Here is a 13,683-nt window from a genome sequence, read left to right on the forward strand (position 1 = left end):
AAAGTAAGGATGGGCCAGGCACTCGTGCCTGTAATCCCAGCACTTTGGGAGGCCGAGGCAGGTGGATCACCTGAGGTCAGGAGCTCCAGACCAGCCTGGACAACATGGCGAAACCCTGTCTCTAGTAAAATTTAAAAAAAAAAAATTAGCCAGTGTGGTGGTGGGTGCCTGTAATCCCAGCTACTGGGGAGGCTGAGGCAGGAGAATCACTTGAACCCAGGAGGCAAAGGTTGCAGGGAGCCAAGATAGCACCGTTGTACTCCGGCATGGGTGACAAGAGCGAAACTCCATCTCAAAACAAACATAAATAAAAATAAAACATAAAGTAAGAGTGTTAATAGTCCCTTCCCAAAACCACTCCCCTCCTTGTTGGAGACCAAAGTCACGTTTGTAAAACTAATGAAAGACCACAAGGGTAGCATTATGGTAGGGGCTTGACATTTTCTTTTTGAGACGAAGTCTCGATCTGTCACCCAGGCTGGAGCGCAGTGGTGCAATCTCAGCTAGCTGCAAGCTCCTCCTCCCTGGTTCAAGCGATTCTCCTGCCTCAGCCTCCCAAGTAGCTGGGATCACAGGCGCCCACCACCACACCCAGCTAATTTCTTTTTCTTTTTTTTTTTTTTTTTTTTTTTTTTTATTAGAGATGGGGTTTCACCATGTTGGCCAGGCTGGTCTCCAACTCCTGACCTCAGGTGACCCACCCGCTTCAGCCTCCCAAAGTGCTGGGATTACAGGCATGAGCCCCGTGCCCGGCCCGGGAGCTTGACTTCTGCTAATGAGCCGGGATAGGCAGTCAAGGAAGCCACCATGTCCTCGGGACGCAGCAGCCGTGGCCGCCATGCAGTCAACACAATAAGCCTTTCCAGAGGCCGGGCGCGGTGGCTCACACCTGTAATCCCAGCACTTTGGGAGGCCGAGGCGGGTGGATCACGAGGTCAAGAGATCGAGACCATCCTGGTCAACATGGTGAAACCCCGTCTCTACTAACAATACAAAAAATTAGCTGGGCATGGTGGCGCGTGCTTGTAATCCCAGCTACTCAGGAGGCTGAGGCAGGAGAATTGCCTGAACCCAGGAGGCGGAGGTTGCGGTGAGCCGAGATCGCGCCATTGCACTCTAGCCTGGGTAACAAGAGTGAAACTCCGTCTCAAAAAAAAAAAAAAAATAAGCCTTTCCATTTGCACTGTGGTCCAGCTCACCCAAGCAAAGCTCTCTCCAGGAGGGAAATCCCCGGCCCCCAACTAGAGAGCATGCATATTGGATTTTTACCTGTCCTCACGGTGACCCTTTGCTTATTTTAACAGTAGAAAGCATACCCCGGGGAGGAGATTTCAGAGGCTAGTGAGTCATGCTACATAGGAACAAGCCTGTGAGGCTGCTGCCCGTGTGCCCCCGGAGGACCCCCCAGACCGAGCTTCCTAGCAACGCCTCCCCCACCGCGTGTGAGGAACCAGGGAAGACTCCCATCAGGAGCCTCCCTGTGCCAGTCTCCCCTGTCCCGCCTGTAGGGGCAGCCGGCCCTGGACCCTCCCTCTCGGGGCGTCCTGTCTCTTCTGCACCGGACTTTTAAAATATTCTCTCTCCTTTGCAGGGCACCCCTCTGCCCTGCATCTCCTTGGCTGTGTCTCTGGTTTAAATCCTCTTAAACTAAGAAGAGTGGAGGCCTCGCAGCACCCCGCAGTGTTTCCGGCGCCGTAACTGATGGAGGTTTGTCCGGTCACCCACTCCCGTTTCCCTTCCCCGCGACAGGTACCATGGCACTGCCAGGCTGCCTGGTTGGCTGGCACTGCGTCTCCCGGGCTGTTCCGGTAAAGGTTGTTAAGGGGCCTGTGCCCTTTCTGTGGATAAGTGCTGCTCTCCTCTGGCAGCTGCCTCTGTGCCTCCAACATTATCCCACCCACGTGGGTTGCTCCCAGCATAAGGCAATAGGCTGTTTTGTGGCCGATTTTCACGCCTTTCTGGCCTTGTTGCCGACAGGGCTCCTTTGCTGTCCCTCTGGCAGCACTTGGCCGCCACCTCGCGGCCACTGTGATTTATCGTCTGATCGGGTTTTCTGTTTACAAAATTTGGGTTTTTTTTTTTTTTTTTGAGGCAGTTTCTGTTGCCCAGGCTGGAGTGCAATGACACCATCTTGGCTCACTGCAACCTCTGCCTCCCGGGTTCAAGCGATTCTCCTGCCTCAGCCTCCTGAGTAGCTGGGACTACAGGCACCCACCACCACATCCGGCTAATTTTTTGTATTTTTAGTAGGGATGGAGTTTCACCATGTTTGCCAGGCTGGTCTCCAACTCCTGACCTTGAGTGATCCGCCCACCTCGGCCTCCCAAAGTGCTGGGATTACAGCCATGTGCCAGCATGCCCAGCCAACACGTTCTGTTTTGAGGGACACATTAAGAGTGCCCCATCCCTCCAGGCTTTATGCATTTTCCAGCTCCTTCAGATTGTCCTTCAACTGGCTTTCTTTGCTGAATAAAAGATGCTCAGTCATGCAGATTCCAGGTCATGGGGATTGCATCTGGCCATTCCGGGCATTATAATCAGACATCACAAATGGTCAACCAGGAGGCAGGGAAAGGCTTGCTGGAGAGACATCAGGACCCCCCGCCAGCAAGGGGGCCACCTTGGTCGGCCTGGAGACTTCCAGCCCCGGTGAGACCCGGCAAATGCCCATGACCTCCTAGGGCCCTGGTTTCATGGGGTGTCAAGGGGACATCCCAGACCCTGTCATGGTCCAGCTTGAGGAGGCTGAAGTGGGAGGATCACGTGAGCCTGGAAGATGGAGGCTGCAGTGAGCCATGATAGTACCACTGCCCTCCAGCCTGGGCATCAGAGTGAGACCCTGTCTTGGCAAAAAAAGAGTCTTTCCTCTGGTCCCCTCTGGCTCCAGGATGTCTCCACCCAGGCTGCCCAAGACCAGTCTTGCCTTCATTCCTCTTCTTGGAGTATTTGTGCACTGCGCAGCTGGAGAACACCGCTAAGTACAGAGGGTGTGAAGTTGTGAAATATGCATTAGGTCCTCTTCCCCGTGTCCGGACATTCAATTCCTAAAATCCTAGGAATCTCCACAGTGATGTCTTTTTGTGCACTAATGATTGACTGAAGGCTGGCAGCCCCTACGCAGCTTCAGGGTGGGGCAGGTCTCCAGAAAGATCGTCTAAGGCAGGCTTAGAGGGTTAGAGCTCTCCTCCAGCCCCCCAGTCCCCCAGCCCCCAGAGAGGGGAGGGCCTGAAGGCTAAGCTGAAATTCTGCCCATGTAATGAAGCCTCCATAGAGGGCCCAAAAGGACAAGGTTTGGGGAGCTGTTGGATGGCTGACCACCTGTAGCTGCCCAGAGGGCGGTGCACCCATGGAGGGCCTGAAAGCTCCATTCCCTTTCCCCACCCATCTCCTCATTGGTAACCTTTGTAAATATCTTTTTTTCTTTTGAGATGGAGTTTCGCTCTTGTCACCCAGGCTGGAGTGCAATGGCGCTATCTCAGCTCACTGCAACCTCCGCCTCCCAGATTCAAGCCTCAGCCTCCCCAGTAGCTGGGATTACAGGTATGCACCACCATGCCTGGCTAATTTTTGTATTTTTAGTAGAGACAGAGTTTCCCCATGTTGGCCAGGCTGGTCTCAAATTCCTGACCTCAGGTGATCTGTGCAACTCGGCCTCCCAAAGTGCTGGGATTACAGGTGTGAGCCGCTGCACCCAGCCCTTTATAATAAAGTAGTAAATGTGTTTCCCTGAGTTCTGTGACCCATGAGAAAAGAAAAGAACTTCTATCTATGGAATGTGAGTCCTTTTAAATTATTAGGCCCAGACCAGGCACGTTGGCTCACCCCTGTAGTCCCAGCACTTTGGGAGGCCGAGGCAGGTGGATTGCTTTAGGCCAGGAGTTCAAGACCAGCCTGGGCAACACAGTGAGACCCCCATCTCTACACATAAATAAATTAGCCAAGAGTGGTGGTACATACCTGTAGTCCCAGCTACTTGGGAAGCTGAGGTGGGAAAATCACTGGAGCTCGGGAGGTGGAGGCTGCAGTGAGCCATGATTGCACCACTGCACTCCAGCCTGGGTGACAGAGTAAGACCCTACCTGAGAAAAACAGAACATAAATTATCAGGCCCAGAGAGATTAAAATTAAACAGCAATCCCACCCTTCTTCCCCCGGAGCTGAGCTTTCATCCCTTGAAACTCTTGCTGCTGCTGCTGCAAGGAGCTATGAATTAACCTTACGGTGCCACACTGACCCTGGAACCCACACCCAAGAGCTTAACGACATAGAGCCAGTCATGGATCAATTGATTTCTGTGAACCAATTAGAATTATTAGAATTTGTATCAGCCAACACCTTTCCCGCCTTTTTGCCTTTAAAAAATTCACCTGTAACTGTTGCAAAGGTTTCTTCTTGTATTAGTACTAACTTTGCTCTTTAGCCTGGCAGCTTCTCCAGCAAACTGAACCCTAGAGGGAGTTGCGGGAACCCCAACTTGAAGCCGGTTGGTCAGAAGCTCTGGAAGCTGTGGTTTGCAGCTGGAGTCTGAAGCGGGGACAGCTGGGGACTGCCCTCAGCCTGCAGGATCTGACGCTACCTCCAGGTCGATGGTGTGAGAACTAAATGACAGGACCCCCAGCTGGTTTCCACCAAAGAACCGATTGCTAGTTAGTTGGTGGGGAGAACCATCACCCGCCCACAATTTGGTCTGTGTTGATGGCTGTTGGTTTGAGTGGGAGAACAGGAAAAGCATGTTGAGTGTTTTTTTTTCCCACACGCAGAGGGGCAAAGCAGACCTGGTGCAAGTGGGGCTGAGCATCACCCCCGAGGGTGCGAGGGCAGGAGGCTCCGGTGCCTGGGGTTTCTCCTGGGCGAAGATCTGGGAAGGCTCTGGAGGATGGAGGGAGAGGGCTTTCCCAGTGCAGGTGCTGTGAAGAGGCTCACCCAGCAGGACATCCAGCGGGCTGAGAGCTTCCTCCGGCCAAACACAGGCAGGGCAAGGGAGGACCTGACGGGGCCCATCAGCTCGTACAGTGGGAAGATCATTGAGCCCGAAATTTACTGTCCTGCAAGATGAGGAAAAGGGAAAAGCCCTCAGGCGTAGAAGCTACAGTGGAAAGGCAAACTGGGCTCTGGATGAGCTCAGGTTCCTGCAGCCGGCCTGATGGGCTACCCGTGTCAGATGCCATGTGATAGATTTCAGCCAGCCCGCCCGCAACCAGAGAGATTCGGCCCACGGTGCTGGTGGTCTCAGCATCTGTGGGGGGGTGTCCACGGTGCAGGGGGTCTCAGCATCTGTGGGGGTGTGTCCACAGTGCTAGTGGTCTCAGCATCTGTGGGGGGTGTCCACGGTGCAGGGGGCCTCAGCATCTGTTGAGGGGGTGTCCACGGTGCAGAGGGCCTCAGCATCTGTTGGGGGATGTCCACGGTGCAGGTGGTCTCAGCATCTGTGGGGGGGGTGTCCATGGTGCAGGGGGTCTCAGCATCTATAGGGGATGTGCCCACAGTGTGAGCGGTCTCAGCATCTGTGAGGGGGGTGTCCACGGTGCAGGGGGTCTCAGCATCTGTTGGGGGGTGTCCACGGTGTGAGTGGTCTCAGCGTCTGCGACAGGGTTGTCCATGGTGTGGGTGATCTCAGCATCTGTCGGGGGGGGTGTCCATGGCTGTAGGGGGTATGTCCATGGTGTGAGTGGTCTCAGCAGTTCTGGGGGATGTGCCCACGGTGCTGGGGGTCTCAGCATCTGTGGGGGCATGTCCACAGTGCAGGGGGTCTCAGCATCTGTGGGGAAGGTGTCCACGGCTGTAGGGGGTATGTCCATGGTTTGAGTGGTCTCAGCATCTGTGAGGGGGGTGTCCACGGTGCAGGGGGACTCAGCATCTGTGGGGGGGGGTGTCCACGGCTGTAGGGGGTATGTCCATGGTGTGAGTGGTCTCAGCAGCTCTGGGGGAATGCGGCCCACAGTGCAGGGGGTCACAGCATCGGCCTCTGTTCGACTCCCTCTCCCTCTGCATCTCTCAATTCTTGTCAGCCCACAGACTGGGTCAAATGAGAAGAAAGAAAGTGGAGGCAAGTTCATTGATGTCAGTGCAATTAATTTAACTGTACTCAGTTACAAACAAATAAATAGAGCATTTCAGATAGTGATAAGAGTTCTGAGGATGTGCAAATGGGGCGGGGACAGGGAGTGACCAGGTTAGGGCCAGCTCGGAAAGGACAGGCAGTAAGGGGGCAGGCGAATGATTAGACGGGCATGTCCTCCCTACTCGTAATATCTTTTTAAAAATAAAATAGATACAAGGTTTCCCCATGTGGGCCAGGCTGGTCTCGAACCCCCGGACTCAAGTGATCTGCCCACCTCAGCTTCCCAGAGTGCCGGGATTACGGTCCGCTACGTCTTCTTATGAAGGTTAGCTGGGCGCAGTGGCTCATGCTTATAATCCAAGCACTTTGGGAGGCCGAGGCAGGTGGATCACGAGGTCAAGAGATCGAGACCATCCTGGTCAACATGGTGAAACCCCGTCTCTACTAAAAATACAAAAAAAATCAGCTGGGCCTGGTGGCGCGTGCCTGTAATCCCAGCTACTCAGGAGGCTGAGGCAGGAGAATTGCCTGAACCCAGGAGGCGGAGGTTGCGGTGAGCCGAGATCGCGCCATTGCACTCCAGCCTGGGTAACAAGAGCGAAACTCCGTCTCAAAAAAAATAAATAAATAAAAATAAAATAAATAAATAAATAAATAAAATAGATACAAGGTTTCCCCATGTGGGCCAGGCTGGTCTCGAACCCCTGGACTCAAGTGATCTGCCCACCTCAGCCTCCCAGAGTGCCAGGATTACGGTCCGCCACGTCTTCTTATGAAGGTTAGCTGGGCGCAGTGGCTCATGCTTATAATCCGAACACTTTGGGAGACCGAGGCGGGCAGATCACCTAAGATCAGGAGTTCGAAACCAGCCTGACCAACATGGAGAAACCCTGTCTCTACTAAAAATATAAAATTAGGTGGGTGTGGTGGTGCACGCCTGTAGTCCCAGCTGCTCGGGAGACTGAGGCAGGAGAATCGCTTGAACCTGGAAGGTGGAGGTTGCGGTGAGCTGATTGCACCCAAGCCTGGGCAACGAGAGTAAAACTCCAACTTAAAAAAAAAAAAAAAAAAAAAAGACATTCTCAATGTGAATGAGGTCAAATTCATGTATATTTACTCCGATAGTGCTTTTGTAGGGTAGACAAAGTTTTCTTAAACTCGTTCCGAGTGTTGACTTCTAAATGGTTTATTGTTTGAGTCTTACTTTCAGGGCTACGATGGCTTTGGGTAGGCTGTGACATTTGAGTTTGTGATTTACTGAAGGTTTTTTTTTAGATGACTATCCAATTGATCTAGCACAGTTCTTCAAGGTAACTTATAATGATCCTAAACGAGAGTATTGAACTCTAAGAAGGCAAGAGAAGCATAAATAATAACTATTTGGTTAAATATAAAATAATATCAATGATATAAAACAAGAATAACATTTTGTAGGTTTATAACATATATACAAGTAAATATATATGGGACTATAGGCACGCACAACCACACCCAGCTAATTTTTAAATTTTTTTTTTTGTAGAAATGGTATTGTCATATGTTGGAATCGTCAAGAGTTCAAGACCAGCCTGGGCAAAATAGCAAGACCCTGTCTCCACAATAAAAAAAGGATATAGAATCACTGAATGAAAAGACTGGGAAAAGATACATTGTGCTGATAGTATTAGGCAGGAAATGCAGCCGAAATAAAAGGATGTTTATGGTGATAAACGGTCAACACAGCAGGACAATATTGTAATCCTGCATTTGCACGTATCTGATAACACAGTAAGCAAAATACAACAAAACTGAAAATCAAGGCAAACCCACAATCACACCTAGTTTTGTGTTTTGTTTTGCAAAAATACAACCAGGAGAAACTTAGGTATTTTAAACAAATCTTTAAGTAACTGATAGAACAAGCAGATAAAAAAATAGAATACATGAATTTGCACAAGATTATAAATATTCACATACTGCGCATACGCGGAATGCTATTCCAAACACCTAGAGATTCCATGCTTCTTTAAGTGAATGTAGAACGTTTACCAACAATGTCACATTCTCAACCATGCAATTAATCTAGAATTACAAATAAAGCATTCAAAGGTTGAAAAGAAATAAATGCAATATGGCAAGAAAAGTAAAGATATGCTTAGAAAGGAAAGGAAAATGTCATTATTTGCAAATGACATATTTGCATATGGGGAGAAACCAAAAGAATTTACACACGTTTAACAGGGTTCTGAAGGTCAAGGTGCAAAAACCAAATATATTCTACAGACTGGCAAGGTAAAGTGAAATGTAAAAGACAATATCATTTATATTATCATCACAACCAATAGTATGTTTAAAATAAACCTAACGAGAGATGCAGAGGACCTCTACCCTGAAAACTGAGAAAGTACACAAGAGGCTGGGCAAGGTGGCTCATGCCTGTAATCCCAGCACTTTGGGAGGCAGAGGCGGGTGGATCATCCGAGGTCAGGAGTTCAAGACCAGCCTGGTCAACATGGAAAAACCCTATCTCTACTAAAAATGCAAAAACTTAGCCAGGCATGGTGGCGGGTACCTGTAATCCCAGCTGCTTGGGAAGCTGAGGCAGGAGAACCGTTTGAGCTGGGAGGCAGAGGTTGCAGTGAGCCGAGATTTCGCCACTGCACTCCAGCCTGGGTGACAGAGTGAGACTCCACCTCAAAAAAATAAAAAACAAAAATACATCTGAGAAAAAATTGGAGATCTATTAAGGAAGGATATACAAAGGCATCTGATGAAAGACTCTGCTTTTAAGTTGATGTACAGATCGGAGGCAATCCTGATGAAGAGGGCATCAGGAATCATGGTGATGGTGGCAAAGTTGGCCTGCTGAGTGTACTTTATCTGGAAATCCTAAAGTTTTAGAACAGCCAGGGCAGCCTTGGAGAAGAACAGTGGCTTGCGAATCACGTGCGGAGACTTACCGGAATTTTCCGTTGTTATGACAGCTTGGTATTGGCGAAGGGGACACCCAGCAGCTGAGTTGGGCCTGTTCCCCTCCATGTTTTAGCAGCACCTATCACCAGGCTGGAAGAAGTGGACCAGTTCTGCTGAGTCCGCAGTGCTCCTGTCCGAAGAAGCTCATGCAATACACGAAGAATTTGTCCCACCTGAGTATCATCATGTTTAGTAGTTGACTTTCTACGAAGGGGCACCCCCGTAACCTGAGATTAGCAGCAAAGGGTCTCCCATATAGAACTTTACAGGGACTCAAGCCGATCCCACTTCTGGGAGTGACTGTTAAGAGCAATGCAAGGCCAAAGTCCTAAATCCATTTTGGTTGAGTTTCCCGGCACAGTTTGGCAAGAACTGTTTTTAGGGCCTGATTTTCCCTTTCCATCGGTCCAGAGGATTGGGGTCTCCACGCTGAGTGTAATAAATTGCTCCCAATTTATTCCAAGCGCCCTGTGTACTTGGGACAACCGCAGAGCTCTCGTAAGGGCGATCCAGAGGTTCCTGCTGGTAAAATCCCAGCTTCTGTTGCCCCGGAAACTGTTACCACGTCATATGCACCATTTCTTTTTCCGTTGGTCACCAGGCTCCTCCCATCCACGAACAATGTCCAGTCTGCACGTGGCAGGGCTGCGTCCTTTACGTTAGGGCAACTGGAGAACGCCTGGCCGATCATTTCTAAACGATTGTGCGTAGGTTCTTGGGCTCTTCGAGAGAGGGAAGTACAGTTTCTGGGTTTAAGGCTCCAGCAGTCTGCACTTTTACTGCAGGGTCGTCTGGGAGTGTGACCTGGCGTTTGCTCTGCCTGCCTGCTGTCAGCCAGTCACCTCCCTTCTGTTCTGGTAACACCAGCACCTGGTGAGGCTCGTGGGTCACCACGGGCCGTCCCCAAACAACTCTTCAGCTTCCTTTGCCTGCAGGCAGGTGGCAGCGGCAACCCTTAACCAAGGGGCCAGCCTTTGGCCACAGTGTCCTGCAAGCCATGGGCTGCCACATTCTTCCTAATTTCTCTGTAGGGACCCTAGTGTTCGACCCAGCCTCTCAGGCACCTACGGGGCTCGTGAAAGGGCTTCTGAGAATGGGGGAGCCCCAGGGCGGGGGCAGAGGTCAACTCAGGCTTCAGTTATTCAGACGTGTGCAGGTGTTCTGTTTGCCGTCGAAGGGACACTGTTAGCTCCCTTCAACGGTTTGTCTAGTGGCTTTACCAGCTGATAGGAATCCAGAGAAGCAAAACCCTGTTATGCCTAGAAATCCTCTTAGCTGCCTTCGGGTAGCGGTGGCTGAGACGGAAGCACCTGCATTTCACCTTTCCACTGCTAGAGCTCTGTTCCACTCCTGCAGGAGAAAGCCTAAATATTCCACAGTTTGTTGGCGTAGTTGAACCTGTTTACTTGAAACCTTATATCCACAGGTTGATAGACGGTTTCGAGTTTTAACGGTGTTATTCTGATAGTCCCATTCAGAGGGGCTAGATATTAGTAAATCATCCACCTATTGCAACTACACCCTGTTTTTCCATTGTAAGTTCCTCAAATCTTGATCCAAGGCTGTTAAATCCTGGTGGGATTTAACACATTGCAATGATACTGAAATTGTGTGTGGCTTTAGGCTCTGTCTATTCAAAGGGGAATAACAACCGACTTTCTGTGTCCATGGGTATGCAAAAAAAAAGCATCTTTTTTTTTTTTTTTTTTTTGAGATGGAGTGCAGTGCCGTCCAGGCTGGAGTGCAATGGCATGAGCTCAGCTCACTGCAACCGCCAACTACGGGGTTCAAGCGATTCCCCTGCCTCAGCCTCCCAAGTAGCTGGGATTACAGGAATGCGCCACTATGCCCAGCTAATTTTTGTATTTTTAATACAGACAGGGTTTCACCATGTTGGCCAGGCTGGTCTTGAACTGACCTCAGATGATCTGCCCGCCTCGGCCTCCCAAAGTGCTGGGATTACAGGCAGGAGCCACCACGCCTGGCCAAGGAAGCATCTCTTAAATCCAATACTGCAAACTGTTAGCTACAGTGGGACAGACATATGTCCTCTACAATACCCCCGGTTCGGTCCGTGCTGGGAATTGCCCAGTCAGGATCTGGAGTGTTGCCTGGATTTTCATCATGAAAGCGCTGTGCCTCTTCCTTTGCTTTATTTAAAACCAGCTGTGGCTCACCCGCAGTGAGCATCGCGTCCCGTCCAGGACAGCCTGCACATCTGCCCAGGTGAGACGGTGTGCAGCAAATAGTGGCAAATAATTCAGCCATCCCTTGGGCATCCCCCCGTAGGGAGGGTCAGAGTTCTTCCAATTTAACAAGTGTGAGGTGGAACAGAGGTTACAGGCGCAATAATATCAGGTCAGAGCCACTTGCTGACGGATGTTGTCACCATGGGAACACTACTTAGTGCCCTGCACTGGACGTGGTGACTCCCTGCCTAGTCCGAGAGGGAGACAGCAGCCCCGGCCCCCCGCTGCTTCCCTGTACTCTGGGGGTGACATTCCCTCTCTTTCCTGAGCCGGGGCAGGAGCCGCTATGGGTTTTGGGGTACCCACTGTGGGGCTTGGGAGGTTTTCTCTTCCTCCGCTGACGGTGGCTGCCACCGTCAGCTCATTCCCGTTTCTTCCGCCTCCTGGTTACTCAGCGACAGCCGTCCTGGATGTAGTCCTGCCACCTTTGCCTGACCACTGGCAGAACCATTTTAATGGGTAAATGGTATGAAATTTTGAAGATCCAAAAACTGGCCACCATTTCTCAGACCCCCCAACAAACATTGGCCAAGCCATGTTCCAATAGAAGATTATTTTTTAGCCACGAGTGGATAACCAAAGTGCCTCCAGTCTGCCAACATTCTCCCTAGATGTGTGGGGACAGACGCAGTGCTGGCCGGACTGCGCAACTCCCCTGCTGGGCGCAGGACTTGGGTGCGGCTGCTTGTCCATTTCTTCTCTTTTCTTTTTCTGAGACACTGTCACCCTTATTGCCCAGGCTGGAGCATAGTGGCTCCATCTCAGCTCACTGCAACCTCCACCTCCCAGGTTCAAGAGATTCTCCTGCCTCGGCCTCTCAAGTGGCTGGGATTACAGGTGCACACCACCATGCCTGGCTCATTTTTGTATTTTTAGTAAAGACAGGGTTTTACCATCTTGGCCAGGCTGGTCTTGAACTCCTTACCTCGTGATCCATCCATTTCAGCCTCCCAAAGTGCTGGGATTCCAGGCCTGAGCCACCACGCCCGGCCTTCTTTCCATTTTATTTTTCTCCCAAGAAGGGCCCGTCTTCAGCCTTTCAGGACTCAGCTCCTCATGTGGGCGGCACCCACAGCTCTAAATCGGGGTGGGGCGTTTGGTCCTTGCAGGCTTCACAAGATGGATTCCTGACTACTTTGCTGTCAGTTGCACAACTCACACAAGAATGCAGCGTCACATACAGCTTATTTTTATTTATTTATTTTTTGAGATGGAGTCTCACCCTGTCTCCCAGGCTGGGGTGCAGTGGTGCAATCTCAGTTCACTGCAACCTCAGCTTCCTGGGTTCAAGCAATTTTCCTGCCTCAGCCTTCTGAGTAGCTGGGATTACAGGCACCCGCCATCACGCCTGGCTAATTTTTGTAGTTTTAGTAGAGACGGGGTTTCACCATTTGGGCCAGGCTGGTCTCGAACTCCTGACCTCAGGTGATCTGCTCGCCTCAGCCTCCCAAAGTGCTGGGATTACAGGTGTGAGCCACCTGGCCTGTTTTATTTAATTTTAATAACAAGTTATAAGCACTTATTTTCATGGCTTCCATCTCTCTGTTGAAATTCTCCATCTTTTGATTATTTTGTTCATCCTTTCCTCCATCTCTTTTTGTGTATTTACAGCAGTACTGTAAAGCACTTGCATCTGGGCTATCTGTGTGCCTGCTTCTATTGCCTAGCTTTTCTCTTGGATGAAAATCACACTCTCCTGTAATTCTTATAATTTTTGGTAATGTGCTAGAAATTATGTGCAAAATAACCAAGAAACATCAATCTCTCCCACAAATAGAGCTCCTGCTGACGACTCACCCACCCTCAGTACCATTCAGCTCCACTGCGAGGAAGGGCCCCCCCAAGACTGGCAATTACTTCAGATTTGCACCCACCATTTTCCAGTGTATTTGAAAGCCGTGATAATTTCTGTCCACAATTCCATTTTTTCTCATTGCTGACATAGAAAGGATGGGGTCACACTCTTTCTTCATGCTTACTGGAAGTGAAACTCTTGTCTTTTTGCTTTGTAAAGTCTGGGAGTTATTTGTCGTTATGATCCATGTTTTTCATTTACATTCTTCATCTGTGGATTTTTTTTCTTATTGAGTCTTGCCAGATAGTTGTCTAATTTTGGTTCCTTCAAAGACGCAGACATGGCCACACTGATTTTATCTTGGTTCTCTGTTTTATTAACAAGCATTCTTAGACCTATGTCTTTTCTTTAGCTGAGCTGTGAAATGCTGAGGTTGGAGCCTGAGCTTGCTAACTTCAGGCTTCCTATCAGTTTCTCCCCAGTAACTCCAGCATTAAGAAAAAAGCGCCCCTCCTTCTCACCAAATATCACTCTATTGCCCGAGAAAATTATTAATTCAAAAATAAGGCCAGGTGCGGTGGCTCATGTCTGTAATCTAGCACTTTGGGAGGCTGAGGAGGGTGGAT

This window comes from Cebus imitator, unplaced genomic scaffold, assembly GCF_001604975.1.
Source record: "Cebus imitator isolate Cc_AM_T3 unplaced genomic scaffold, Cebus_imitator-1.0 Scaffold449, whole genome shotgun sequence".
NCBI lineage: Eukaryota > Metazoa > Chordata > Mammalia > Primates > Cebidae > Cebus > Cebus imitator.